The sequence below is a fragment of the Pseudophryne corroboree genome, chromosome 12 (genome assembly GCF_028390025.1).
Source record: "Pseudophryne corroboree isolate aPseCor3 chromosome 12, aPseCor3.hap2, whole genome shotgun sequence".
In the NCBI taxonomy this organism is placed as follows: Eukaryota; Metazoa; Chordata; class Amphibia; order Anura; family Myobatrachidae; genus Pseudophryne; species Pseudophryne corroboree.
Window position 1 is genome coordinate 14,707,812 of NC_086455.1, and position 27,583 is coordinate 14,735,394.

Genomic DNA, 27,583 nt, shown 5'->3' on the forward strand with positions numbered 1-27,583 from the left:
ATGAATCCCGGGTAAGACTCATACCAGCCACACCAATCACACTGTACAACCTGTGATCTGAACCCAGTTAACAGTATGATAACAGCGGAGCCTCTGAAAAGATGGCTCACAACAATAATAACCCGATTTTTGTAACTATGTACAAGTAATGCAGATAATCCGCACTTGGGATGGGCGCCCAGCATCCACTACGGACTCCGAGAAATAGAATTATCGGTAAGTAAATTCTTATTTTCTCTATCGTCCTAGTGGATGCTGGGGTTCCTGAAAGGACCATGGGGATTATACCAAAGCTCCCAAACGGGCGGGAGAGTGCGGATGACTCTGCAGCACCGAATGAGAGAACTCCAGGTCCTCCTTAGCCAGGGTATCAAATTTGTAGGATTTTACAAACGTGTTTGCCCCTGACTAAATAGCCGCTCTGCAAAGTTGTAAAGCCGAGACCCCTCGGGCAGCCGCCCAAGATGAGCCCACCTTCCTTGTGGAATGGGCATTTACATATTTTGGCTGTGGCAGGCCTGCCACAGAATGTGCAAGCTGAAATGTATTACACATCCAACTAGCAAAAGTCTGCTTAAAAGCAAGAGCACCCAGTTTGTTGGGTGCATACAGGATAACAGCAAGTCAGTTTTCCTGACTCCAGCCGTCCTGGAACCTATATTTTCAGGGCCCTGACCACATCTAGCAACTTGGAGTCCTCCAAGTCCCTAGTAGGCGCAAGACACCACAATAAGCTGGTTCAGGTGAAACACTGACACCACCTTAGGGAGAGAACTGGGGACGAGTCCGCAGCTCTGCCCTGTCCGAATGGACAACAGATATGGGCTTTTTTGAGAAAAAAACCACCAATTTGACACTCGCCTGGTCCAGGCCAGGTCCAAGAGCATGTTCACTTTTCATGTGAGATGCTTCAAATCCACAGATTTGACTGGTTTTAAACCAATGTGTTTTGAGGAATCCCAGAACTACGTTGAGATCCCACAGTGCCACTGGAGGCACAAAAGGGGGTTGTATATGCAATACTCCCTTGACAAACTTCTGGACTTCAGGAACTGAAGCCAATTCTTTCTGGAAGAAAAATCGACAGGGCCGAAATTTGAACCTTAATGGACCCCAATTTGAGGCCCATAGACACTCCTGTTTGCAAGAAATGCAGGAATCGACCGAGTTGAAATTTCTTCGTGGGGCCTTCCTGGCCTCACACCACGCAACATATTTTCGCCACATGTGGTGATAATGTTGTGCGGTCACCTCCTTTCTGGCTTTGACCAGGGTAGGAATGACCTCTTCCTGAATGCCTTTTCCCTTAGGATCCGGCGTTCCACCGCCATGCCGTCAAACGCAGCTGCGGTAAGTCTTGGAACAGACATGGTACTTGCTGAAACAAGTCCCTTCTTAGCGGCAGAGGCCATAAGTCCTCTGTGAGCATCTCTTGAAGTTCCGGGTACCAAGTCCTTCTTGGCCAATCCGGAGCCATGAGTATAGTTCTTACTCCTCTACGTCTTATAATTCTCAGTACCTTAGGTATGAAAAGCAGAGGATGGAACACATACACCGACTAGTACACCCACGGTGTTACCAGAACGTCCACAGCTATTGCCTGAGGGTCTCTTAACCTGGCGCAATACCTGTCCCGTTTTTTGTTCAGACGGGACGCCATCATGTCCACCTTTGGTAATTCCCAACGGTTTACAATTATGTGGAAAACTTCCCCATGAAGTTCCCACTCTGCCGGGTGGAGGTCGTGCCTACTGAGGAAGTCTGCTTCCCAGTTTCCATTCCCGGAATGAAACACTGCTGACAGTGCTATCACATGATTTTCCGCCCAGCGAAAAGTCCTTGCAGTTTTTGCCACTGCCCTCCTGCTTCTTGTGCCGCCCTGTCTATTTACGTGGGCGACTGTCGTGATGTTTTATCCCACTGGATCAATACCGGCTGACCTTGAAGCAGAGGTCTTGCTAAGCTTAGAGCATTATAAATTTACCCTTAGCTATATTTATGTGGAGAAAAATCTCCAGACTTGATCACACTCCCTGGAAATTTTTTCCTTGTGTGACTGCTCCCCAGCCTCTCGGGCTGGCCTCCGTGGTCACCAACATCCAAAACTGAATGCCGAATCTGCGGCCCTCTAGAAGATGAGCACTCTGTAACCACCACAGGAGAGACACCCTTGTCCTTGGATATAGGGTTATCCGCTGATGCATCTGAAGATGCGATCCGGACCATTTGTCCAGCAGATCCCACTGAAAAGTTCTTGCATGAAATCTGCCGACTGGAATTGCTTCGAAGGAAGTCACCATTTTTTTACCATGGCCCTTGTGCAATGATGCACTGATTTTAGGAGGTTCCTGACTAGCTCGGATAACTCCCTGGCTTTCTCTTCCGGGAGAAACACCTTTTTCTGGACTGTGTCCAGAATCATCCCTAAGCACAGGAGACTTGTTGTCGGGATCAGCTGCGATTTTGGAATCTTTAGAATCCACCCCTGCTGTTGTAACAGTATCCGAGATAGTGCTACTCCGACCTCCAACTGTTCCCTGGACTTTGCCCTTATCAGGAGATCGTCCAAGTAAGGGATAATTAAGACGCCTTTTCTTCGAAGAAGAACCATCATTTCGGCCATTACCTAGGTAAAGACCCGGGGTGCCGTAGACAATCCAAACGGCAGCGTCTGAAACTGATAGTGACAGTTCTGTACCACGAACCTGAGGTACCCTTAGTGATAAGGGCAAATTTGGGACATGGAGGTAAGCATCCCTGATGTCTCGGGACACCAGATAGTCCCCTTCTTCCCGGTTAGTTATCACTGCTCTGAGTGACTCCATCTTGATTTGAACCTTTGTAAGTGTTCAAATTTTTTTAGATTTAGAATAGGTCTCACCTAGCCTTCTGGCTTCAGTACCACAATATAGTGTGGAATAATACCCCTTTTCTTGTTGTAGGAGGGGTAATTTAATTATCACCTGCTGGGAATACAGCTCGTGAATTTTTTCCCATACTGCCTCCTTGTCGGAGGGAGACCTTGGTAAAGCAGCCTTCAGGAGCCTGCGCAGGGGAAACGTCTCGACATTCCAAACTGTACCCCTGGGATACTACTTGTAGGATCCAGGGGTCCTGTACGGTCTCAGCGTCATGCTGAGAGCTTGTCAGAAGCGGTGGAACGCTTCTGTTCCTGGGAATGGGCTGCCTGCTGCAGTCTTCTTCCCTTTCCTCTATCCCTGGGCAGATATGACTCTTATAGGGACGAAAGGACTGAAGCTGAAAAGACGGTGTCTTTTTCTGCAGAGATGTGACTTAGGGTAAAAACGGTGGATTTTCCAGCAGTTGCCGTGGCCACCAGGTCCGATGGACCGACCCCAAATAACTCCTCTTCCTTTATACGGCAATACACCTTTGTGCCGTTTGGAATCTGCATCACCTGACCACTGTCGTGTCCATAAACATCTTCTGGCAGATATGGACATCGCACTTACTCTTGATGCCAGAGTGCAAATATCCCTCTGTGCATCTCGCATATATAGAAATACATCCTTTAAATGCTCTATAGTCAATAAAATACTGTCCCTGTCAAGGGTATCAATATTTTTAGTCAGGGAATCCGACCAAGCCACCCCAGCTCTGCACATCCAGGCTGAGGCGATCGCTGGTCGCAGTATAACACCAGTATGTGTGTATATACTTTTTATGATATTTTTCCAGCCTCCTGTCAGCTGGCTCCTTGAGGACGGCCCTATCTATAGACGGTACCGCCACTTGTTCTGATAAGCGTGTGAGCGCCTTATCCACCCTAAGGGGTGTTTCCCAACGCGCCCTAACTTCTGGCGGGAAAGGGTATACCGCCCATATTTTCTATCGGGGGGAACCCACGCATCATCACACACTTCATTTAATTTATCTGATTCAGGAAAAACTACGGTAGTTTTTTCACATCCCACATAATACCCTCTTTTGTGGTACTTGTAGTATCAGAAATATGTAACACCTCCTTCATTGCCCTTAACGTGTGGCCCTAATAAGGAATACGTTTGTTTATTCACCGTCGACACTGGATTCAGTGTCCCTGTCTGTGTCTGTGTCGACCGACTAAAGTAAACGGGCGTTTTAAAAACCCCTGACGGTGTTTTTGAGACGTCTGGACCGGTACTAATCGTTTGTCGGCCGTCTCATGTCGTCAACCGACCTTGGCGCGTGTTGACATTATCACGTAATTCCCTAAATAAGCCATCCATTCCGGTGTCGACTCCCTAGAGAGTGACATCACCATTACAGGCAATTGCTCCGCCTCCTCACCAACATCGTCCTCATACATGTCGACACACACGTACCGACACACAGCACACACACAGGGAATGCTCTGATAGAGGACAGGACCTACTAGCCCTTTGGAGAGACAGAGGGAGAGTTTGCCAGCACACACCAAAAACGCTATAATTATATAGGGACAACCTTATATAAGTGTTTTCCCTTATAGCATCTTTTTTATATATTTCTAACGCCAAATTAGTGCCCCCCCTCTCTGTTTTAACCCTGTTTCTGTAGTGCAGTGCAGGGGAGAGCCTGGGAGCCTTCCCTCCAGCCTTTCTGTGAGGGAAAATGGCGCTGTGTGCTGAGGAGATAGGCCCCGCCCCTTTTTCGGCGGCCTCGTCTCCCGCTCTTAACGGATTCTGGCAGGGGTTAAATATCTCCATATAGCCCCCGGAGGCTATATGTGAGGTATTTTTAGCCAAAAAAGGTTTTCATTTTCCTCCCAGGGCGCCCCCCTCCCAGCGCCCTGCACCCTCAGTGACTGCCGTGTGAAGTGTGCTGAGAGGAAAATGGCGCACAGCTGCAGTGCTGTGCGCTACCTTAAGAAGACTGAGGAGTCTTCTGCCGCCGATTCTGGACCTCTTCTCGTTTCAGCATCTGCAAGGGGGCCGGCGGCGAGGCTCCGGTGACCATCCAGGCTGTACCTGTGATCGTCCCTCTGGAGCTAATGTCCAGTAGCCAAGAAGCCAATCCATCCTGCACGCAGGTGAGTTCACTTCTTCTCCCCTAAGTCCCTCGTTGCAGTGATCCTGTTGCCAGCAGGACTCACTGTAAAATAAAAAACCTAAGCTAAACTTTTCTAAGCAGCTCTTTAGGAGAGCCACCTAGATTGCACCCTTCTCGGCCGGGCACAAAAATCTAACTGAGGCTTGGAGGAGGGTCATAGGGGGAGGAGCCAGTGCACACCACCTGATCCTAAAGCTTTACTTTTTGTGCCCTGTCTCCTGCGGAGCCGCTATTCCCCATGGTCCTTTCAGGAACCCCAGCATCCACTAGGACGATAGAGAAATAAGAGTTTGTGTGAATGAAGTGTGGAGTGCATCAGCCGATAGAGAGTGTATGCGATAAGGGAGGACAGCATCTCGCCAGTTCCCCTGGATTGTAATAAGGGAATAATACTTGATGATACAGGGAAGTTTTACTAAAAGTTTCATTTGAACTTTAAGATTGAAATTGCGTCAGCACAAACAGGCATAAAATGACAACAATGGCGCCCTCTGGGAAATTTGTGTTCAATACCTCTTATGGATCCTGTACTGACAAAGGATCATCCGTGAGGAGGTGGCAAGATTTTGGAATTTCGACAGATGTAATATTGGACTTAATTGATAGCTCATGCTATAGGTTACCGGATTTTTATTTATATATATATATATATATATATATATATGTGTGTATATATATATATATATATATACACACACGCACACACACACACACACACACACACACATACACACACACACACACTATGTAAATAAAAGTGATTGGACACTGACAGCAAATAGGTCAACGAGATGTTATTGACGTCAGTACTATGTAGGTCCACCATGTGCAGTGATTACTGCAGACACCCTTCTTGGCAAACTGTCAACAAGTTCCTGTACAACAGCCAGTGGTATGTTTTGCCATTCCGCCTTAAGTACAGTGACCAACTGCGACACTGAAGGAGGTTGAGTCGAATACACCCGTTGCTCCAATTAGTCCCAGAGGTTCTCAATAGGGTTAAGATCTGGAGCAGGCCACTCCATCTGAGTTACCGAATTTTCTGTTTACCAGTCCAGCGTCACCCTGGAAATATGTCATCGCGCAGTCCCTTTTCAAACTCGTTAGCTCCTTCCAGCAAACCATTTCATTAGCAAATGCTCTAATAAGTGCCCCTCTGCCCGTTTTATACCTTCAGGAACAAGTGTCTGCTGCAGGAGCACACCAATTCACTTGGGCATACGGGAAGGGGTGTCCAATCACTTTTGACTACATAGTGTATGTACATATACATACATACATACATACATACGAAAGCTGGGACCATATGCTTATTTTGACAACCTTCATCATCATCATCATCATCATCATCATGAAGGTGAAATTAATGAATTTGTATAGTATGCTGCGCTAAGGTGTAAGATGGTAAGCTGCTCAATATAAACTGGAAAAATGCTGAAGGTGGAATACGAGCGCTAAAAAAGTATGTGTTTTGGGTGCTAGGAAAATGACACTTAACACTAAAAGATAATAAACAATATAAAATAACCTAAATAAAAATAAAGATAAAAAAAGTAAAAAAGTAATAAACAAAAGATCGAAACGGGAACAGATCTCCTGCCGCACAAAGCATCTAAAAAAAGCTGTAAACATTTATTATTGCTCACTTTGTTTCTTTTATCATTTTTTTTTTATATTTTTATTCAATTAATTTTATATTATTTTTTATTTATTTATTATCTTTTAGTGTTGTGTATCATTTTCCTACCAGAAGTCCTAGCACCCAAAACACAGAACTTTTTAGCGCTCGTATTCCACTTTTATCAAGGTGAACTTGCTTATACTTGGTGCAAAACATGAACCTGAAAACAGGCTTACACTTTCACCCAACTCTACATAGCCCGCAGCTGCATAGACACGCCCTCATCACACTCAGCCTATGGGAGAGCCTCTCGTTACAGCCCGGTTGCACATACTTGGCTGCAAGTGGAGATGCACTGGAATGTGTTAGTCACTGCATCATTCGTCCTTCTGTATGTCTGTATCCAGAGCATATACTGTGCTTTCACTTACACTAGGGCAATGATAGTCTAACTGCGTCACTTCAGGGGCCGTATTGGGTGGTTAACCTTTTAATATAAAAAACACGTGGTCCCTTATTTGTAAGGTTATAAGCTCTTCTCAGTGCACCTTATACTGAGTACAATATCTGGTTTTGTATTGGTCATTTTTATGTACAGTAAAGTCACTTTATAAACTTTAAATACACTTGTGTATGTATTATATATAATGGCCAGTGTATATTCACACAGTGAGGGGGTGATGCATCCGCCTAAAGAAGACAAGTGGAGACACTGACCATAGCAACCAGTCGCTTCTAGCTATCTATTTAACTAGTACAGTCTATGAAACGACAGCTGCAATCTGATTGGTTGGTATGAGCACCTCCACAATCTCCCCCCTAAGTGAATTATGTCAGTGATGTATAATTTGGGGGTCAATGTATCAACGAGCCCCTATAACCTTCATATATTTATATAGCGACAAGAGGGAAAATGTTCTCACAGCTATGTACTAATGTTGCATAGTCGGGACAGTGTTCCCTGGATGAGCTGTCCTGGCTAGGCCACATTAGTACATAGTTATAATAACATAGCAAAAACCAAGCCAGCAGCATATGGTTACCAACGTTTCCATACTAGCCACAATTTTCTGATCAGAGTGCCGACATAACAACTTACCAGTTATACATCTTCCACCAGACCGTCCATGGCACCATTTCTCCAGCAGGATCCCGCACTGCGTGGTGATATCACAGGTCTCGCAGTAAATGGAAGTCACACCACGTGGCCTACAGAGAAACAATGTGACAGGCTAAGGTGTGGTTATGGCAACAGGATCAGGAAGTAAACCACTAACAATATAACAGATAGCACTGCCGACCACTATAATGAATGGGCCTGAAAACCTGACATGTTAGAAGCATCAGGACTATAAAATCCCACCAATGTACAAGTGGATAAGTAACTGCATCATCATCATCATCATCATCATCATCATCATCATCGGGCCGCTGCAGAAAAACACTAAATGGACAAAAATAATTCACAAAACGTTCCTGACTTCCTTATGGTGTGTACACACGGTGAGATGTTTTCTTATGATTTTGACTATATAGTCAAAATCGTAAGAAAAGTTAGTGCAGATCGCAAGGTGAAAGTCACCTTGCGATCCCGATTCGATGCCCCCGCGCATCGGTAACGCAAGACTAGATAGTCAAAATTGACACTTAGCCAAAATGATGTGCTTGCGATGCCGACCTAGCCCCTGTCGCATAGTGAGAATCGGCTGGAGGGCACCTGTGTTGTGCTCTATACATAGTTGGTGCGGAGTGGTGCGTGCGTGTGTGTATATATATATATATATATATATACACATATACATACACACACACATATACACACACTGTAAACTGATGTCCTGCCCAGTGACCTGGGGCCTACTGCAGAGATGTAGGAAGACCCGATGGCTTACGTACGTCTCTGATGTTTATTGATCTGCCCATGAGCAGGTGTGTCTGTGGCGATGGTCGCAGTGCCCCCTTAGCCGCAGTACGATTGACACGCTGTGGCTGTTTGGGGGCACGGGAAGGGTCGCTGATGGCTGGCGGATGTACACAGGTGCAGCGGCTGGGTATTAGCATACATCTAGGAATCAGACCCTTGGATGCGATGCAAAGAGTGCACCGGGCGCTCCATAAGATCTGCTCTCTCTCACCTGCACACATTATACTGCCCCCAGCTGCAGAGCCTCAGGGGCCCCACACACATAGGCTGGAACCACACAGACACAGCACTCCCCTCACTACCTGCTAATGCCGGACACTCACCAGGATGCTTCTCCCGCTGCATGTGCCCAAGGCCTTGTCGGGACAGTCAGGAAGACCGCCCGGGGAAGAGGGAGGAGACTGGGTGGAAACACAACGAACGCAGCACTGCAAAGAGGGACAAAAGCAACCGGCGGGCCATCGCCAGGGGGCCCCTCCAAAGACCCCGGTCCAGGGTGAAGACATTCTTGTCTACATTGGGGATTTCCTCTTTGGGAGAAGCCCGGCGAGGAGACGTGGGTGGCAATAGGAGCGAGGCTGGGCTGAGTCATAAGGACCCGTCCCTCAAGGGGGAAAATGCTGTACTTGGTGTATATTTGCATAGTGGGCAGGGCCAAATGACACAAATGCCATAGAAACGCATCATTTGGCCCCGTCCCCTCCTCAGATTCCTGTAATATTCTCCCCTTTCAGGTGCAGGGGACTACCTGAATAATCATGTGCCTCCCACAGGAATCGGGAGAGTAGAGCAACGTGTTAACGTAACATTTTTAGCTAAATTGAACAAAATGGCCACCAAATCTTTCTGTATGCTAACCAAGGCTTACAGCACAGAATGTATGTCACGTGCACGTGTGTTTCAGCCATAATTTGCTGTACTATTTCTGATAAATATTAACTTAGGGTCTTAGGCTATTATAGAAATCTGTACAAAATAGACATACTGTAATGCCATGGGTTGTGAAATAAGTTCTGAGAACGTAATACCATATTATAGCCTATAGAGGGCAGTGCAGTCAGGCATAACGGTGTGTTCTGTAGCAAGTGCAGGCTCTAATGAGTCCTGCTTTTCCAATGTTCACATTTCTGATAGAGGGATACGGTCATTAGGTCGACCACACTTAGATTGACAGTCATTAGGTCGACCACTATTGGTCGACATGCATTAGGTCGACATGGTCACTAGGTTGACATGGAAAAGGGTCAACATGTGTTTTTCTAAAAAAAAAAATACATTATTTTCAACTTTTTCATACTTTACGTTCCACATGGACTACAATTGGGAATAGTAACCTGTGCCCAGCGCAGTGGTATCGGAGCGAGGCACCTTGCCCGAAGCTCGCGAGCCATGCAAGGGGACACGGTGCACTAATTGGGGTTCCCCGTCACTTTACGATGAAAACGACACCAAAAAAAGTAAAAAAAACAACCTCATTTCGACCTAATGACTGTGTCGGTCTATTTCAGGTGTCGACCAATAGTGGTCGACCTAATGACTGTTGACCCTATGACCCATACCCCTGATAGACAGTGGCTGATATAATGATAAGGGAAAAAGGACAGCCTATAAAAAATAGAGAAATGAAACGTGAGGACTCTGCATTTCTACATCGTATTGTATGAATATGGTATTTAAATATATATATATATATATATATATATATATATATATATAAATGTCCTTTTGCCACAATTTAAAAAGGTACTTACAGTATATCACTCTGCTTTTTTTTAAAGGCTTGGATGTAATCCCGGTTGGCCCCGTGCTTGCAGGCAGCCTCTCATCATGATGCGCCCCCCCCGCCCCCCCCCTTCAGTTAGGAGCTGATTGGCTGCTGCGTTTTCACCTTTCACTTTATCACTTCACCAGGCTTAATAAATCTGCCTCTAAGTTATCAATGAGTTGGATGTAACTGTCAGCATATTAAAAATAATTAGCAGCTCTTCCAACACCCCCATGAGGAGGCCGCCCAGTGTCGTTTTTTGGGGTGTCGACCAGTAGCCCTGATCCCCCTCAGCTTTCCTTTCTGTACAGTTGTACAATCACTTTTCATTGCGAGATGAGTTTAACGTTTTCCTTCTGTTATCAGTGTGGCTATTCCAAGGCTTTTGGTTAAACGATATTTTTGTCTTCCAACCTCCATTTCTGTGAGTTATTTTAGTTAATTGATTTATGGTTATTTCAAGCAATTATGTCAGATCAGTGATTTATGGTTGTATCTGTCAGTTATTACAGTTCATTTAAAGTTTTCATCCAAATACATCCAGAACAGGCTCCCTGGGTCAAAGTTCTGCCCAGAGGACACCAACAGGAGGTCCAACTGGGTCCCCAACCCCCCTAGTATGTCTTCTGGGATCCAATGTTACCACTGTGAAGTTTTCATCCAGATCCATCCAGTGGAAGGCCCAGAGCAGGAGCCCAGGGTCAAAGTTCTGCCCAGAGGACACCAACAGGAGGTCCAACTGGGTCCCCAACCCCCCTAGTATGTCTTCTGGGATCCAATGTTACCACTGTGAAGTTTTCATCCAAATCCATCCAGTGGAAGGCCCGGAGCAGGCGCCCAGGGTCAAAGTTCTGCCCAGTGGACACCAACAGGAGGTCCAACTGGGACCCCCAACCCCCCTAGTATGTCTTCTGGGATCCAATGCTACCACTGTGAAGTTTTCATCCAGATCCATCCAGTGGAAGGCCCGGAGCAGGCGCCCTGGGTCAAAGTTCTGCCCAGTGGACACCAACAGGAGGTCCAACTGGGACCCCAACCCCCCTAGTATGTCTTCTGGGATCCAATGTTACCACTGTGAAGTTTTCATCCAGATCCATCCAGTGGAAGGCCCAGAGCGGGCGCCCTGGGTCAAAGTTATGCCCAGCGCATTCTGGAGTGAGGTCCGACCAGGACCCTAACCCTCCTAAAACCTGGCCAGGATCCAACTGGGCCAGCTTGTATTGGTGTCATCCAGCGGTGTCCAAATGCATAACCGGACAGACAAACAAACAAGCAGACCAATGAATGTTATATATAAGACATATGGAGCTTTCCCCGAAATGGGTGGATTATGTTCTAGTTAAAACCCTGCCAGTATTTTAAGTTGGATAATTAAGGGTATGTGTACCGCGGGGGTAATTCAGATCTGATCGCTGTTGTGCGTTTTCTCACAGCGGGCGACCAGGTCCAAACTGCGCATTGCGTACGCACCGCAATGCGCAGGTGCATCGGACAGCTACAACGGGCATTGCCAGTCAGTGATAGGATGGTGTGAAGGATCCATTTGCATGGGCGGACGCAAGGTGATTGACAGGAAGAGGCCGTTTGTGGGAAGTAACTGACCATTTACAGGGAGTGTCCGGAAAAACGCAGGCGTGTCCAAGCGTTCTGAGGGAAGGTGTCTGACGTCAGCAGCGGCACTAACAGGTCTTCCATAACACACTTAATTCAGCTCACCGTCCCCACCAATTGAAGGGACGATCCAATGCAGCGCAGCACATATATATATATATATATATATATATAAAATTTGTTTTACACTAGCTATTGTACCCATTAATTTATTGGATAAAGTTTTATATATATATATATATATATATATATATATATATATATATATATACACTGCTCATTCCCACATCTGCTATCACTCACCACCTTCCTAAATTGGGGGTCATTCTGACCCATTCGCACGCAGCGGTGCGAATGGGTCGGAACTGCGCATGCACGGTGGCCGCAATTCGCACGCACGACGTTGCCCGGCGACAGCAGCGGCCAAAATAAAGAAGAAAGTGATCGCTAGCGCGATCCCAAGAAGATTGACAGCGGGGTAAGTCTGACCCTGGTCTTGTTTTGCAGGAAACTTTTTTTGCATAGCTCGGCTGCACAAGCGGTCGTAGCCCTGCTATGCTAAAATACACTCCCCCATAGGCAGCGTCAAGTTGATCGCACGAGCAGCAAAAAGTTGCTATGTGCGATCAACTCGGAATGAGGGCCATTATCCTCTGCTACACATACAGGGTCGGACTGGCCCACAGGGGTACCAGGGAAACCACGGGTAGGCCCCACTGCCTGAGAGCCCACTCCTTCCTCTAGGAATCAGGTACCAGACTGTGCACTAAACTATTGTGTATTTGAAGCCTCTGTGGAGGCTGGCCACACCCCTAAGTACGGGCCCCTATCATTGCATTCCCCCGGTGGGCCCTTCATGTCCCAATCCGACACTGTACACATATTGTACTAGGATTATTTACACTTTTATTACTATGGCCCTCATTCCGAGTTGATCGCTCTGTATTTTTCATCGCATCGCAGTGAAATTCCGCTTAGTACGCATGTGCAATATTCGCACTGCGACTGCGCCAAGTAATTTTACAATGGAGATAGTATTTTTACTCACGGCTTTTTCATCGCTCCGGCGATCGTAATGTGATTGACAGGAAATGGGTGTTACTGGGCAGAAACAGGCCGTTTTATGGGCGTGCGGGAAAAAACGCTACCGTTTCCGGAAAAAACGCAGGAGTGGCCGGGGAAACGGGGGAGTGTCTGGGCGAACGCTGGGTGTGTTTGTGACGTCAAAACAGGAACGACAAGCACTGAACTGATCGCACAGGCAGAGTAAGTCTGAAGCTACTCTGAAACTGCTAAGTAGTTAGTAATCGCAATATTGCGAATACATCGGTCGCAATTTTAAGAAGCTAAGATTCACTCCCAGTAGGCGGCGGCTTAGCGTGTGTAACTCTGCTAAAATCGCCTTGCGAGCGATCAACTCGGAATGAGGGCCTATATCCTTAAATAAAGCTATTTTTCCCCTATACACCTGTTATATTAAAATAGTGTGTGTGGTGTGTGTGTGTGTGTGTGTGTGTGTGTGTGTGTGTGTGTGTGTGTGTGTGTGTGTGTGTGTGTGTGTGTGTGTGTGTGTGGATACCATGTCTAGACATCTGGTTTCACTGCACGTGTGTGACCTGGACGGGCACTGAACACTGGCGGACAAAGAGGAAAGACTCAGAAATTGGGGCAAGACTACATTGTACAGAATCTAGGCTGTCAGAGTCACAGTAAATAGTGCTGATAATAACAATGTCTTGCTGAACAATGACGTTGGATAATGACATATAAAAGGACAATAAATGATGACAATGTATGATAGTGACTCAATAGCAAACCCGCTGTGAAGTCACAATGACAAGACCATTAGCTAACACTCTATCAGTAACAATAATGTAATCCAGGCATGTACAATCTGGCTGTGTACTGGCAGTATGGGAATAGTGACACTCTACTGAGATGAAGGGGTAACATAGGATAGAAAGAGACATCGCTAACACTCTTCTGGCACAGTACAGGTGGCACAGGTGCAGGGCCGTAACTAAGGGCGTCCGAGCGGTGCTGCGGCACGGGGCACATGGGCCAGATGGCGCGGTGTCATTGCCCCAGAGCATCTGCACGTGGCTGGAACGGCACCCGGCATCCAGTAGCGCTACTGCGCAGCTATTCTGAGCGTCCACGGGATGCACCGGGGCGGCACTCTGCAGCCTCTGAGGCTAAGGATGCTCCGGCTGTGCTCTACTTCCCAGATCGGTGGCTCTGCCCCTGGGCGTGACATCATGATGCACAGGTTTAGGGGGTGGAGCCAAGACAGGACCCTGTTACCGCGCAGCATAGATGGGAGAGAGCTGCTGACACGTGCTGAGGGTATATTCTGCACTTAGCGTTGGAAACCTTTACAGCAATGATGGAGGAGGAGATATAACACTGAAGGATGACAATGATGATACAGGAAATGAGTCTCACATTGAAGATGAGGATGGGAGTTGCAGTCCCAATTACACGAGGGAGGGTAGAATGTGGGTAATATACCTAGCACTGGCAGCAAGTGGCAATGGACTAACAGAGAAATACTCTTCCTTGAACAGGAAATAAGGGCAGATTACTGCAATGGAAGAGTGGCACAGCAGTCCCTTGGACAGATATTGGTGGCATCCGCTATTTGTCCATGTATGCCAGGACAATGTTTAGCGGCACCTGCCTCAGTCTCAGCATCTGCCCCCCCATATAGCCCTGTGTACAGTTCTGGGCCTCGGCCTGGGCGGCATCTGTAGAGGCCCAGCAGTGCAGAAGAGGTGTACTCAGTGGCTGCAACTCTGGGGGCAGCAGGGAGTACATTTCTGTTTTATCAGCCAGGCCTGATGCAGCGGTGGACCCTGCACACATATGTGCGCAGATGGCCAATGTTTTGGGGGCGAGTTCCTGGGAGATAACAGGGGAGTTGGCAAATCTGACGCGGGCGTGTTACTGAATGTCGCTCCGTGAAGGAGGCCATAGTCACATGGTACATGCCACAGGGAAATGCTCTGCCCTAACATGCAGAGAGTGGGCATCTCCATGCTTAGAAATCAGAGGCGGTAGTAGTATAAAGACATAGCCATCAGGCCCCGTGTCTGTGGGTTGGGTGAATGTGCGCAGGGACATAGATCTATCATTATACCTATGTAGGGAGTCATGAGTGAGCTCAGAGGAAGCTGGCTGGAGGACCCCATGTATATATGTATACGTCATTATGTTACACACATGGGGAAAACAGGGAAGATAATGCAGGGGGACAAGTAGATGGTAACTACTGTATAGTTATGGCGGTAAGCGCCCGGGGGAAAGACATTGGAAAGGGAAGGGCGGATGAGGAGGGCAGCATCTTACCTAGTACCCCATGGGGCTCTCATTGGATGTCATTCTCATCTATTCTTTTCCCTTTGCCCATTATACTGACAGAAGGAATAAACTTCAGGAACATGGAGTAAATGAGTACATGATGTGACCCACCAATGTTACCCTATGTGGCCCCTATGCTGCTCATAGTTATTCTGCAGATAGAACAACTAATATCTCCTACTCTTACCCACTGTAACATCTCCACATGTGCGTCTCTTTCCCCCATTACCCACTGTAATATCTCCACATGTGCGTCTCTTTCCTCCATTACCCACTGTAACATCTCCACATGTGCGTCTCTTTCCTCCATTACCCATTGTAACATCTCCACATGTGCGTCTCTTTCCTCCATTACCCATTGTAACATCTCCACATGTGCGTCTCATTCCCCCATTACCCATTGTAACATCTCCACATGTGCGTCTCTTTCCTCCATTACCCATTGTAACATCTCCACATGTGCGTCTCTTTCCTCCATTACCCACTGTAACATCTCCACATTTGCGTCTCTTTCCTCCATTACCCATTGTAACATCTCCACATGTGCTTCTCTTTCCATTACCCATTGTAACATCTCCACATGTGCGTCTCTTTCACCCAGTACCCATTGTAACATATCCACATGTACGTCTCTTTCCTCTGTTACCCATTGTAACATCTCCACATGTGCGTCTCTTTCCCCCATTACCCATTGTAACATCTCCACATGTGCGTCTCTTTCCTCCATTACCCACTGTAACATCTCCACATGTGCGTCTCTTTCCTCCATTACCCATTGTAACATCTCCACATGTGCGTCTCTTTCCTCCATTACCCACTGTAACATCTCCACATGTGTGTCTCTTTCCTCCATTACCCATTGTAACATCTGTCAAAGTCAGAAAAATGTCTCTATGCACGTTGCCATATTTGCACCGCACACTGGTCCGCGCTGCGCATGCGTACGCTCTCCCGTGAAGGCGCATACCCGCAATAGCGTGCACTCGCAGGCGCGGTATGCGTATTTACGGTAGAGTTTATGTAGTCGTAGCGTGCGACTCATTCGTTACAAATGTTCACAATTAATGTAGTTTGTAGATCATGGTCCCCTTGATAGATTCTGAAAGTTTGGTTAAAATAGAAGGTCCCTGGTTAAAGGAATCCCTCTTTGTATTGTACGAAGGGTCTGACAGGAATCATACAGCAGTGTTTGGTACCCATCGGAAGAGTATTTAATTAGTAATATTCCGGTGTTGGTTTGGAGCGTATTAATCGCTCGTGCGAATAGTTATGGACATAAGAAGTTTATGTCCATTTCTATTATTTACACATACTCAGGTATGCGGCGGGAAACCCAGTTTCCCACCCACCTGAGCTGTTGGAAATCGTCACAGCCCACCTGTATGAATCACCCTATGACCTTTTGTTATGATGCAGGGCCGAATTCCTTCGGCCAATGGACAATGGGATTGTAGGACCATGAGATTGCATTGTGTGTGGGGCATAAATAGGCAGGCCGACCACATCCAGCTCTCACTCTCTCATCAACGGTTATCTGCTGATAGCCGGGAGCTGGATATCGAGGCGCAGGCGATCATACCCTTTGTGCGTAAGTTTCTCTCCGTAATCATTGTCTTTCTGTGAGCCAATTTCTCTCATCTCTCTCTCTGTTCTGTTCTCTCATATCTCCCCTAGACTAGGCTAGTATTGTATTGTATTAGATAGTATTGTATTGTATTGCATTTAGGTCAGTGTAGTATTGTCTTTTTGTATTTATTGTTTAGTTCTGTGGTTAGGAAGTCTTTGTTATATTGTAGTGTATCATTTGTACTGTTATCCCCTTTTACAAGTATATTAGATATAATACAGTTAATAGGCTTTGGAACCTAAACCAGTATCTGTGTATTTTCTATAGTGTTAAGTGTTCACTTGAGCGTCGGTGACGCTCAAGCAGCTTTGTAGTTAGTCAGGTTACACAAGGTTGCACTTACACCCTGTATTCACATTAAGGTATTCTGTGTATTTCTTTGGTATAAGGTTTAGACATAAAGGTATAGCGTTGTGAGCGTCTGCGCCGCTGGTGATCTCCTCGTGGTCTCGAGCGTCCGCTACGCCATAGCGAATCATTACTCTAGTCATAGCCAATAACGTGTCCTGTGATTGCTGGGCCGTGAGCGAACGTGACGCTTGAGCGTCTCGCCTACGGCTGAGCGATCGTTATGCAACTAGCGTACCATTACGGTACTTCTTAAGTAAACAGCGTACAGTGTTCTTAGCTTCATAAAGGGTTGTTTATACGACAAGGGAATTTAGCATTGTCAATTGGGGACTCGTCCTATCCTTCTCATATCTGCACTAGGTAGATCAGCAGACATTATCCATCAGCAAAGGGCGGGATCATATTCCTTGCAGTGCTGATTGGATAAGCGTCTGCTTCGCTTAGATAAAGAGTGCTGAAGGAATCCGGGAACCGGAAGTAAGAACAAAACGCTTGTGTCTTTTAAAACTGTTTTATTTTTCTTCTGTCTTGCGTATACACGCACGCATACATTTATCTGTATTTCTTTTTCAAATTTCGTATATCACTATTCCTGTTTGCCAAGTTTTATAGTTGATAGAAAGTGCAAAAAGAGATTTGCTGTTATTTCATAGTAGAGGTAATAGTTAAAGTATAGACCAACACACGGCTTGTCTGGGAGATAAGACAGTCAGTGTGGTGTGCGGTAGATGATCAGAGATCATCTACATTGATAAAGGTAGAAATTGTGTTACGCTGGATCTTTGTTTTGCGTACACGTGTCCCTAACAAAAGACTTGCGTACGCAATCCAAACGGCAGACGCACGCAGCGTACATTACGCAACGTAGCGTCTGGTTACGCAACGTAGCTCAAGTCACGAAAAGTTGAATTAGCGCAAAGCGATAATTAGCGCAAAGGCGATAAGTAACGCACAGCGGTAAATAACGCGACGCGGTAAAATAACGCAAATCTATTTTTGGAAAATCTGAAATTTAGCTTAACAGATCCTGCTCCTAATTAGTAACACTGTTGGACTGAAGACAATTTCTGCGCAGAAACAGATATAGAAACAAAGTGTACATGTGTTGAGTGAGTGTGGTTTTGTATACATAAGTTTATACAACTTTAAGGTGGAACCAAAAGGAAAGCCGGGTACTCGTCAAGGGACATACGTGTAAGTGACATATACGGTGGCTAGGGAGGCATCCCTGGTTAAATAATATTTGAGCATTAGAGTATAGCGGACCATAAGGTAACAAGACCAGGAGGTCATAAGGTAACAAGACCAGGAGGTCGTAAGGTAAAAGGTCCGCTATAAAAGTCCAGTGGCACAACGCCTGGGGTGTTGGTGCAGAACCCATATAGGCCATACAAGCTCTTGCTGAAGGAATCGCGGCCGGAAACATCGATTCCATTGATCTTTCAGTACATAACAAGTAGTGCTTGTGTACTGAACGATTGGACCGCACGTAATTGTGTGCAGTAGTTAGTAATCTGACCTAATACCATTAGAGTAAAGTGGTCACAAACGCTATCTGTACATTCTGACGTGATTTGTGTAATTTTTTTATTTTTGGAAGGGAAGTTCGCTGGTCACTCAGGAACTATCTAACAACCCCACCTTTACTGGAAAGAGTAAGTGTCCTGCGGGTAACCCTCATATGTTCCAGTAAACTGAAGGTTCCATAGGGGCCCTGTATCGAGTACGCCAGCACCACGTCGGTGTGATCAGGTCGTATTGGTCGAGGTGGGCGAGTGAGTGGGGTACTCGGTAAACCGCCACCGCCGGCCTACTGTGGAGTAATTTGGTTGTCTGTAAAGGCTTGCTGAAAACCTTGATACAGAGATCCAAGGAGGACTAAGCAACACCTGCAGACTATGGGGGCCAGTTGCTCAGGTAGGGGGCGATCAACCTTGGTTCAGGTTGATTCTGTGAACCGACCAGTTGGGTCGGCACGATATGTAATGTGTGAAAAATATGGAAGTCACACCGAATCTTTATGTGATGAATGGGAGAGAATGACTGTACAAGACAGGGACAAATTCCCAAGAATAGGTAGCTTTAGTCCAGAAGTGTTACAAAATTTAAGGAGGAGGATATGTCTCGTAAAATCAGCAAAGAGACGAATTCAGCATCATGATTATTTACAGTTATGGCACCAGGAAGGTGAGATACAGAGAGGTTTGGCTCTGGCGGCAGGATCTGGGGCAGTCAGGAAGCTGATAGCCACAGCTCCTCCTCCACCATACATTGCAGGAGAGAAGTTGATTGCGGAGAGAAACGCACTGGGTTGTAAAACACAAACTCTTAGTAACCCTGTAAATGTTAATGATGTTAACCAAATAACTCATGCAAGTATTAACCCGTGCAAGATGTACCCTGTTTTGAACCTTCCTCAGGAGTGTGATCAAGAAGACGATTCAGCAACAATTTCAGCTCTCTCTCTTGCAGCCACCATAGCAGAGACCACAGTAGGCACAGCGACACCCACGAGATTAGTGAAAGCCCCTAGCGGAGGGATAGGTGAGGTCGTGTCAACGGGTAAGTACGGCACCATGCACTACACTGAAACAATTGTACCACAACAAGCTGTAGAATCTACACAGGAAGAGGCTGTTAGAATTGCTCCTGTAAGGGTAATAGCAGTTCCCAATGGAAAAACAGATGTGTCTGGAGCCACTCCCATAAGGAACATTGCCATGTACACTCCATTTTCCAGAATGGAATTGAGGACCATAGTGTCTGAATTCCCAGACCCCAGAAAAGATTTAGTGGCAAGCCAAAAATACATCAGGGATCTAGGAAACACTTTAGAGCCCAACAACAAGGATTGGCAGATACTGCTAAGAGCTTGTTTACCTTCCAATGTTGACGCAACTCAATTTTTAGCTGACTGTGCATTGGATAAAGATGTACCGCTTACAGACGTGTACAACAAGGATAATGTAAAAAGGATAAATTTACAGCTAAAGGAGTATTTCCCAGCCGTTGTTAAATGGAATAAAATATTTTCCATTAAGCAAAAGGAGTCCGAAACGGCAACAGAATATTTTCACCGGGCACTATTAGAAATGGCAAAGTACACTGGTATAGAAGACATTAAGACCAACCCAAACCATCGAGAAGTAGCAGTATCTGTACTGATGGATGGTTTGAAAGAAACATTAAAAGCTAGGGTACAGACCACACAACCATGTTGGCGAGGTCTGTCAGTGTCCACCTTGAGAGAGGCTGCTGTTGATCACGACAAAAACATCACTAGACACAGGGAGTCGCAAAGTGATAAGTTGATGTCCGTAAGTATACAGGCGCTGACCACAAGGCAGCCTGCGTATGTACCACCGAATCCTGTGGGTAAGGCAAGTGTAATAACATGTTTTTCTTGTAACAGACCGGGACACTTTGCACGAGAATGTAGAACAAAGAATGTACAAAGATCTTTTCAACCCCCTAGACAACAACACAACACACGACATTGGGAGCAGGGTCCACAGAGGCGGAGTTTTGAGCCACATACAGGGGAAACAAAAAGATATCCCCCGAACAGAGATTGGCATGCCTCTGGTAGTTCCCAGCTAACTCCCTCACAAGTAGTTGCTGCCAGCGGGATTCAGGGAGGTCAGCATACCCAATAGGGGTGTGGCCATACCTGTAATCTGCACCCAGTTAAGTTGATTGCTAGTCTTGGAAGCGAACCAGAAATTGCAATCAATGTAGCTGGTAAAACTTTAAACTTTCTTGTAGACACAGGGGCGGCCAAGTCAGTGATAAATTCGACAGTGGGCATGAGAACCACTGGTAGGACAATTCCAGCCATGGGAGTAACAGGAGTAGTCCAGCACTACCCTGTTAGCAAACCAGCCGAGATTACAATAGGGCCTTTGCATACCAAGCATTCCTTTTTGCTGGCTGCATCGGCACCAACTAATCTCCTGGGAAGAGACTTACTATGTAAAATGGGTTGCGTCATTTATTGTACTCCTGAAGGTGTATTCTTGGACATCCCTGAGAATCACGCTCAGGAAGTACGAGACATGTTAGACTCCCCATCAAAATTAATGTCACATTCCATTATGACAAATAGGAATCCATCCCAAGTAGAAGAGATGACATCTCAGATACCAGAGTCACTTTGGACAAAAGATGGACAGGACACTGGATTAATGGCAAACGTAGCTCCAGTAGTTGTACAAGTAAAAGATGGTAGGATAGCTCCAAAAATCCCACAGTATCCTCTGAAGCCAGAGGTGGAGTTAGGAGTTTTCCCAGTAATAGAGCGCTTGCTACAACAGAGCATTCTAGTAAGAACGTCCAGCACAGCAAATAGTCCCATCTTCCCTGTTAAAAAGAGTGGGGGGAGGGGTTACAGGCTAGTGCAGGATCTAAGGGGGATTAACAAAATAGTTGAGAGTCAGTTCCCCGTAGTGCCTAATCCAGCTGTCATCCTAATGCAAATTCCTCCCACTGCCAAATTTTTCACTGTTATTGACCTCTGCTCCGCATTCTTTTCGGTACCTCTGCACCCTGACAGCCAATATTTGTTTGCATTCACATACAGAGGAGTCCAATACACGTGGACTCGGTTACCCCAAGGTTTCATAGATAGTCCAAGTATATTTTCTCAGGCTTTGCATGATTGTTTACAGTCTTTCCAACCAGACAGTGGGTCAGTATTGATACAGTACGTGGATGATCTACTACTGTGTTCTGATTCATTGGAGGCATCCCTGAGGGATACGAAACAGCTCCTGTTTCATCTTTCAGACACAGGTCACAAGGTTTCCAAAGACAAGTTACAATTATGCCAAACTAAGGTAAAATATTTGGGACACTGTCTAACACAAGGACTGAGACACCTGACCGCTGATAGAATCCAAGCCATTAGAGACATGACACTGCCACAAACCCAGCAACAGATCAGGACGTTTTTAGGAATGTGTGGGTATTGCCGTAACTGGATCCCAGGGTTTTCCATATTGGCGTTACCTTTGCAGGAAATGGTCTCTTCAAACAAACCTGACCGGATTTCGCATACAGACGAATCCGAAACAGCATTTGAGAGACTCAAACAGTGCCTAACGCAGGCACCAGCACTAGGTATGCCAGACTATGGGAAACCCTTTGAACTATACGGAACAGAAAGTGCTGGGTGCGCAGCAGGTGTACTAACCCAAAAACACGGTGACGCCAGCAGGCCAATTGCATACTACAGCGCCCAGCTAGACACGGTAGCGCGATCCCTCCCCACATGCTTGCGTAGCGTTGCGGCGATAGCATTGCTAGTGACAAAAAGCGAAGATGTCGTGCTAGGCCACAACCTCACAATCCATACACCACATGCGGTATCTGCCTTATTGAATTCTGCCCAAACCAGACACGTCTCATCTGCAAGGTTTACAAGATGGGAATTGGCATTAATGGCCCCAGTAAACATCACCATAAGGAGATGCAGTGCATTAAATCCTGCAACATTTCTCCCAGGTGTGCCTGGTCAGACACAAAGGGTGGAAGGTGAGAGGGATGGGGAAGGAGGATTTAATGCAAAGGAAGATACACATGATTGTATGGAATATTTGACCCAAAATTTTACCGCAAGGCCTGACATCAGTGACAATCCACTGGAAGATGCAGAACTCACGTTCTACACGGACGGTAGTTGTCACAGACAGTCAGACTCGGGAGACTTGTGTACTGGATACGCAGTCGTAGATGACCAAGACACCATAGAAGCGGAACCGCTAGGCCCACCTCACTCAGCCCAGGTTGCTGAACTGGTCGCCCTAACCAGAGCATGTGAATTGGCTAAGGGTAAGTCAGCCAATATCTACACCGATTCTAGATACGCCTTCGGGGTAGTACATGATTTCGGAGCCCTATGGCGGCTCAGAAATTTCATGACGGCGGCTGGTACACCGATAGCGCATGCAGCTCACATAAAAAGGCTTCTAACAGCGATACAGGAACCCGACAGAGTGGCTGTTATCAAATGTAAAGCACATACATATAGCCAAGACCCAGTATCCCTTGGTAACAGCCGAGCAGACGAAGCCGCAAAGCTTGCAGCTGCTACCCCCATACAGACAGACACCACACAACTGATGGTATTTAATACCATCAACACACAAAAGTTGTGTGAGATGCAGAATTTGTGTTCCACACAGGAAAGAGCAGTCTGGAAGGCAAAGGGATATGGCCAGGAGTCCTCAGGGCTCTGGACGGATGGACATGGTAAACCGGTGGCCCCCAGGGCATACCTTCCATGTCTGGCTGAAGCAGCTCACGGGCTGACTCATCTAGGCAAGGAGGGGATGTGCAAATTGGTAAGAGCATACTGGTGCGCCCCAGGATTCTCCTCTCATGCGAGTAAAAGAGCAATGTCATGCCTTACCTGTCTGAGAAAGAATGTTGGAAAAGCAATACCTACAGAACCATCCCATATCCCACCTGCCGGCGGCCCTTTCCAGGTAATACAAATTGACTTCATTCAATTACCCCCATGTCGAAATTTGAAATATGTACTTGTTTGTATAGATGTTTTCTCGAATTGGGTCGAAGCTTTCCCAGCAGCTACAAATACCGCTATGTTTACAGCTAAGAAAATTGTGCAGGAACTTGTATGTAGATATGGTATCCCTAGAATCATTGAAAGTGATAGGGGTACCCATTTTACAGGTGATGTCTTTCAAGGAATGTGTAAGTTGATGGGAATTGATAGCAAGCTGCACACTCCGTACCGTCCACAGGCGAGCGCGAAGGTCGAAAGAGTGAACAGCACTATTAAAAATAAATTGAGTAAAGTAATGGCAGAGACAGGATTGACGTGGCCAGAAGCTTTACCCATTGTTTTGTATAGCATCAGAACCACTCCCAGGTCCCCTCTTAATCTGTCTCCTTTTGAAATCTTGTTTGGTCGACAACCGCATGTCATGATTAACCCTCAGGATGATTTGAAATGTAACAATGAAGTAACTGTAAAGTACTTGATTAACATGAGTAAGCAGTTGAGGAGTCAAAATGATAATCTGAAGTTGGTGATTCCTGATTTACCAGGTAGTAATTGTCATGACATTGAACCTGGGGATTATGTAATGATACGAAATTTTCTACGCTCAGGTTGTCTTATTGATAGATGGGAAGGACCATACCAGGTCTTATTGACTAGCACCACAGCATTGAAGGTTGCTGAGAGAGAGACTTGGGTCCATTCATCCCACTGCAAAAAGGTTGCCGATCCAGAGAAGTCCCGTGATAAGGAACAGACGGTAGAGGTTGTATCACTGGAGTGTCTGTTCCAGGAGGACTGAGGCGGCACCTGAGCCTTGAAGACCGAAAGCAGTTGTCGACTCCCTTCTCCCTTTTATTGTTTTTCTCCACTTCCCAGCCCCTCTCCCTTAAAATTTCTTTTTCCCCCTTCTCATTCTTCTCTATTTCCTCCTCAAAGATGGACCTGCCCCAAGAGACTGTGATCCGGATTTTGATGTTAACCATGATGTTGACCAGAGCAGTCTGTTCCGGCGAGAGTACCATAGAGGTCGAGAGAGGTTCTGGAATGGGTTCCGACTATGATGATGGAGGCGTAGTTTTCCAAGATCAACCAAACCAACAAGCAAAGGCGAGTATCAGAAAACGATCCGATAGAAGAAATTGTGATGGATTGTTAGCTGAAGAAAATTGTATCTGTAGGCTCTGTGATAATCTGGTTGAAGATGGATGCATAAAGAAATGCCAATCCAGTTTTAATATCCATATGGACCGGCATCCATTGAGTGACTATCACTCCTTAGTGGGTAACGTGTTAAACCAAACAGATTGTTGGGTATGCTCTCAAGTACCTCAGGGTCACAGCAAATCAGGGCTAGTACCATTTCCTTTAACGTTAGGGGAGGTACTTGAGCTAAGTGGTGGGAGACCGGTGGACCGGAGGTTTAACATCTCCAGCCCTCCTAGTTTGAAGCTCCACCAATACCATGTGGATAGGTCCCTCATATGTTTTAACATCTCCAATCCTAGAAAACCGGGAAACTGGGAAGTGTCATGGAGTAACCACACCATGACCTTTTCACACAGAGCAGATAGAATGCCTACAGATACAGAGCTCGTACGCCATATAGCCAGTAGAGGAAAATCTTTTCGGTATCGATATACCTTAGGAAATAGGATTACTAGAGTTGGAGAGGTATCACCAGGATACTGTGCACATATCGTACAAACTGATACGTGCATTAAGCAGATGGAAGAATTAGGGTCAGGAGATTTCACCTGGAAGGTTTGTAACATGGTCATGTCCTTCTCAGTCCCTTATGTTCTCCCCGATGACGCATATTTCATATGCGGGAGAAAGGCGTACAAGTGGCTTGCCCCAAACTCTGAAGGATTGTGTTATATTGGAAAAGTATTGCCTGAAGTGATGACTGTTACACATGACAAAATGAAGGACATACACCGTGGTGCCCAAGCTCCTTATACTCACACTCATTACGAGCACCGAGTTAAAAGACAACTGTCAGAAAGGTTAGAGCATCCGGCCTCTGATCTTATCCATGAATCCACCGGGATTCAGGTTCTGGTAGCGTTAGATTTCACTCGTACCGCTCGAGGTGTGATGAATTATAGATACATTTCCGCACTCGCCAATTTGTTAGATAATATCACTGAAATGTATGATGACACGTTTAGATACACTGGAAGAGAACTTCAAGCTTACAAAACAGAACTAGTTCAGCATAGGATGGTTCTTAATTATCTTACAGCAGTAACAGGCGGATATTGTGTTACATTGGCAACACAGTACGGCATAAAGTGTTGCACGTATATCACAAATAGCACCGAGGATCCGGTAGAAGTCATAGACCAAAAGATGGACGATATTCTCCAATTGAAGTGGGAATTTCGTCGAAAACACAATCTCACCCTTGCTGCTGTAGGTAATGAGCTGACTGGTTGGGTGTCATGGTTGAACCCGCGAAATTGGTTCTCCGGTTTAGGAGACTGGGCTCAAGGAGTCATAATGGATGTTGGAAAGTTTCTACTATGTATCTTGGGTGTCGTTATATCGATTGGATTGATATTTAGATGCGGGCAGGCTTTAATGAGGTGCAAACAAAGTACAAGAGTGATGAGCTTGAGGAGCGAGGAAACCGTAATTAACCTGGATTTGATTTATGACCCAATGATAGAAACCAGAATGTGATGAAAATGCGATTATACGGTCCGTTTCTTTCACCTGTTTTTCTGCTTTTCTCCAAGATACAAAGACCCCCTTGGACGAGGAAGTTGACGAGACGCTATACAGACAACAGACAAGCACCAAAGAAGAAGATTTGACAACTTTAAATATGGACACCTGATGAACTTTGCCATGGATCCCCAGTTTCCCTAGTATTTTTAAACTCACGCTAGCCCAACATTTTTGTAAATCTGGTGGCACTGACAAAGCTTGTTGCTCATGCCTAAGGAGCAAAACAGCGCAAAGAAGACGACTCTCAACAGATACCGAACACAACTTCAACAACAGATGTACATTTCCCTGACATAGAATATCATTGCATTTTTCGTAAGTGTTCTTTATCTTCATCTCTACAACCCTCAGGTAACGACACACATAGACGATAGGGAATACAGGCACAGATATCAGCAACCACATACCTCCCCCATTCATGTATCATCAACTAAAATGTGCATCCCCATTTTGTTACAACCACAGCCGAAATGAGCTCGGTAGAGTTTGACAGCCCATCCACAGACCTGTACCACAGGATAAGAAGGAATTCAAATGTATACTTCGCAATACCTCGAAGCTAGATTTACCACACGTACGGCACGATGATACATGACCCTCCAAACATGGACTCATACACACATGCTTCTACTTTCTCACTAGGTCATACCCTCTTCACACCTACTCCACTCTTCTCCCCTACCCAACCATGGAAATCAATTAACCCCTGACTTACATTTTTCTCCTTAAATATTTTAGAAGGTGGCAGTTATTATTGACTGCCAAAGGGTGGACTGTCAAAGTCAGAAAAATGTCTCTATGCACGTTGCCATATTTGCACCGCACACTGGTCCGCGCTGCGCATGCGTACGCTCTCCCGTGAAGGCGCATACCCGCAATAGCGTGCACTCGCAGGCGCGGTATGCGTATTTACGGTAGAGTTTATGTAGTCGTAGCGTGCGACTCATTCGTTACAAATGTTCACAATTAATGTAGTTTGTAGATCATGGTCCCCTTGATAGATTCTGAAAGTTTGGTTAAAATAGAAGGTCCCT

At 46.0% G+C, this 27,583-nt stretch overlaps 1 long non-coding RNA gene across 1 annotated transcript in view; it reads right to left on the reverse strand.

Annotated features, from left to right (window-relative positions):
* Positions 1–7,755: 7,755 nt before the first annotated feature.
* Positions 7,756–27,583, reverse strand: part of LOC134980310 (uncharacterized) — a 93,219-nt gene continuing 73,391 nt past the window's right edge. Inside the window, exon 3 of the long non-coding RNA XR_010190377.1 lies at positions 7,756–7,861. This is a non-coding gene — a long non-coding RNA (uncharacterized LOC134980310). The remainder of the gene's footprint in view (positions 7,862–27,583) is intronic.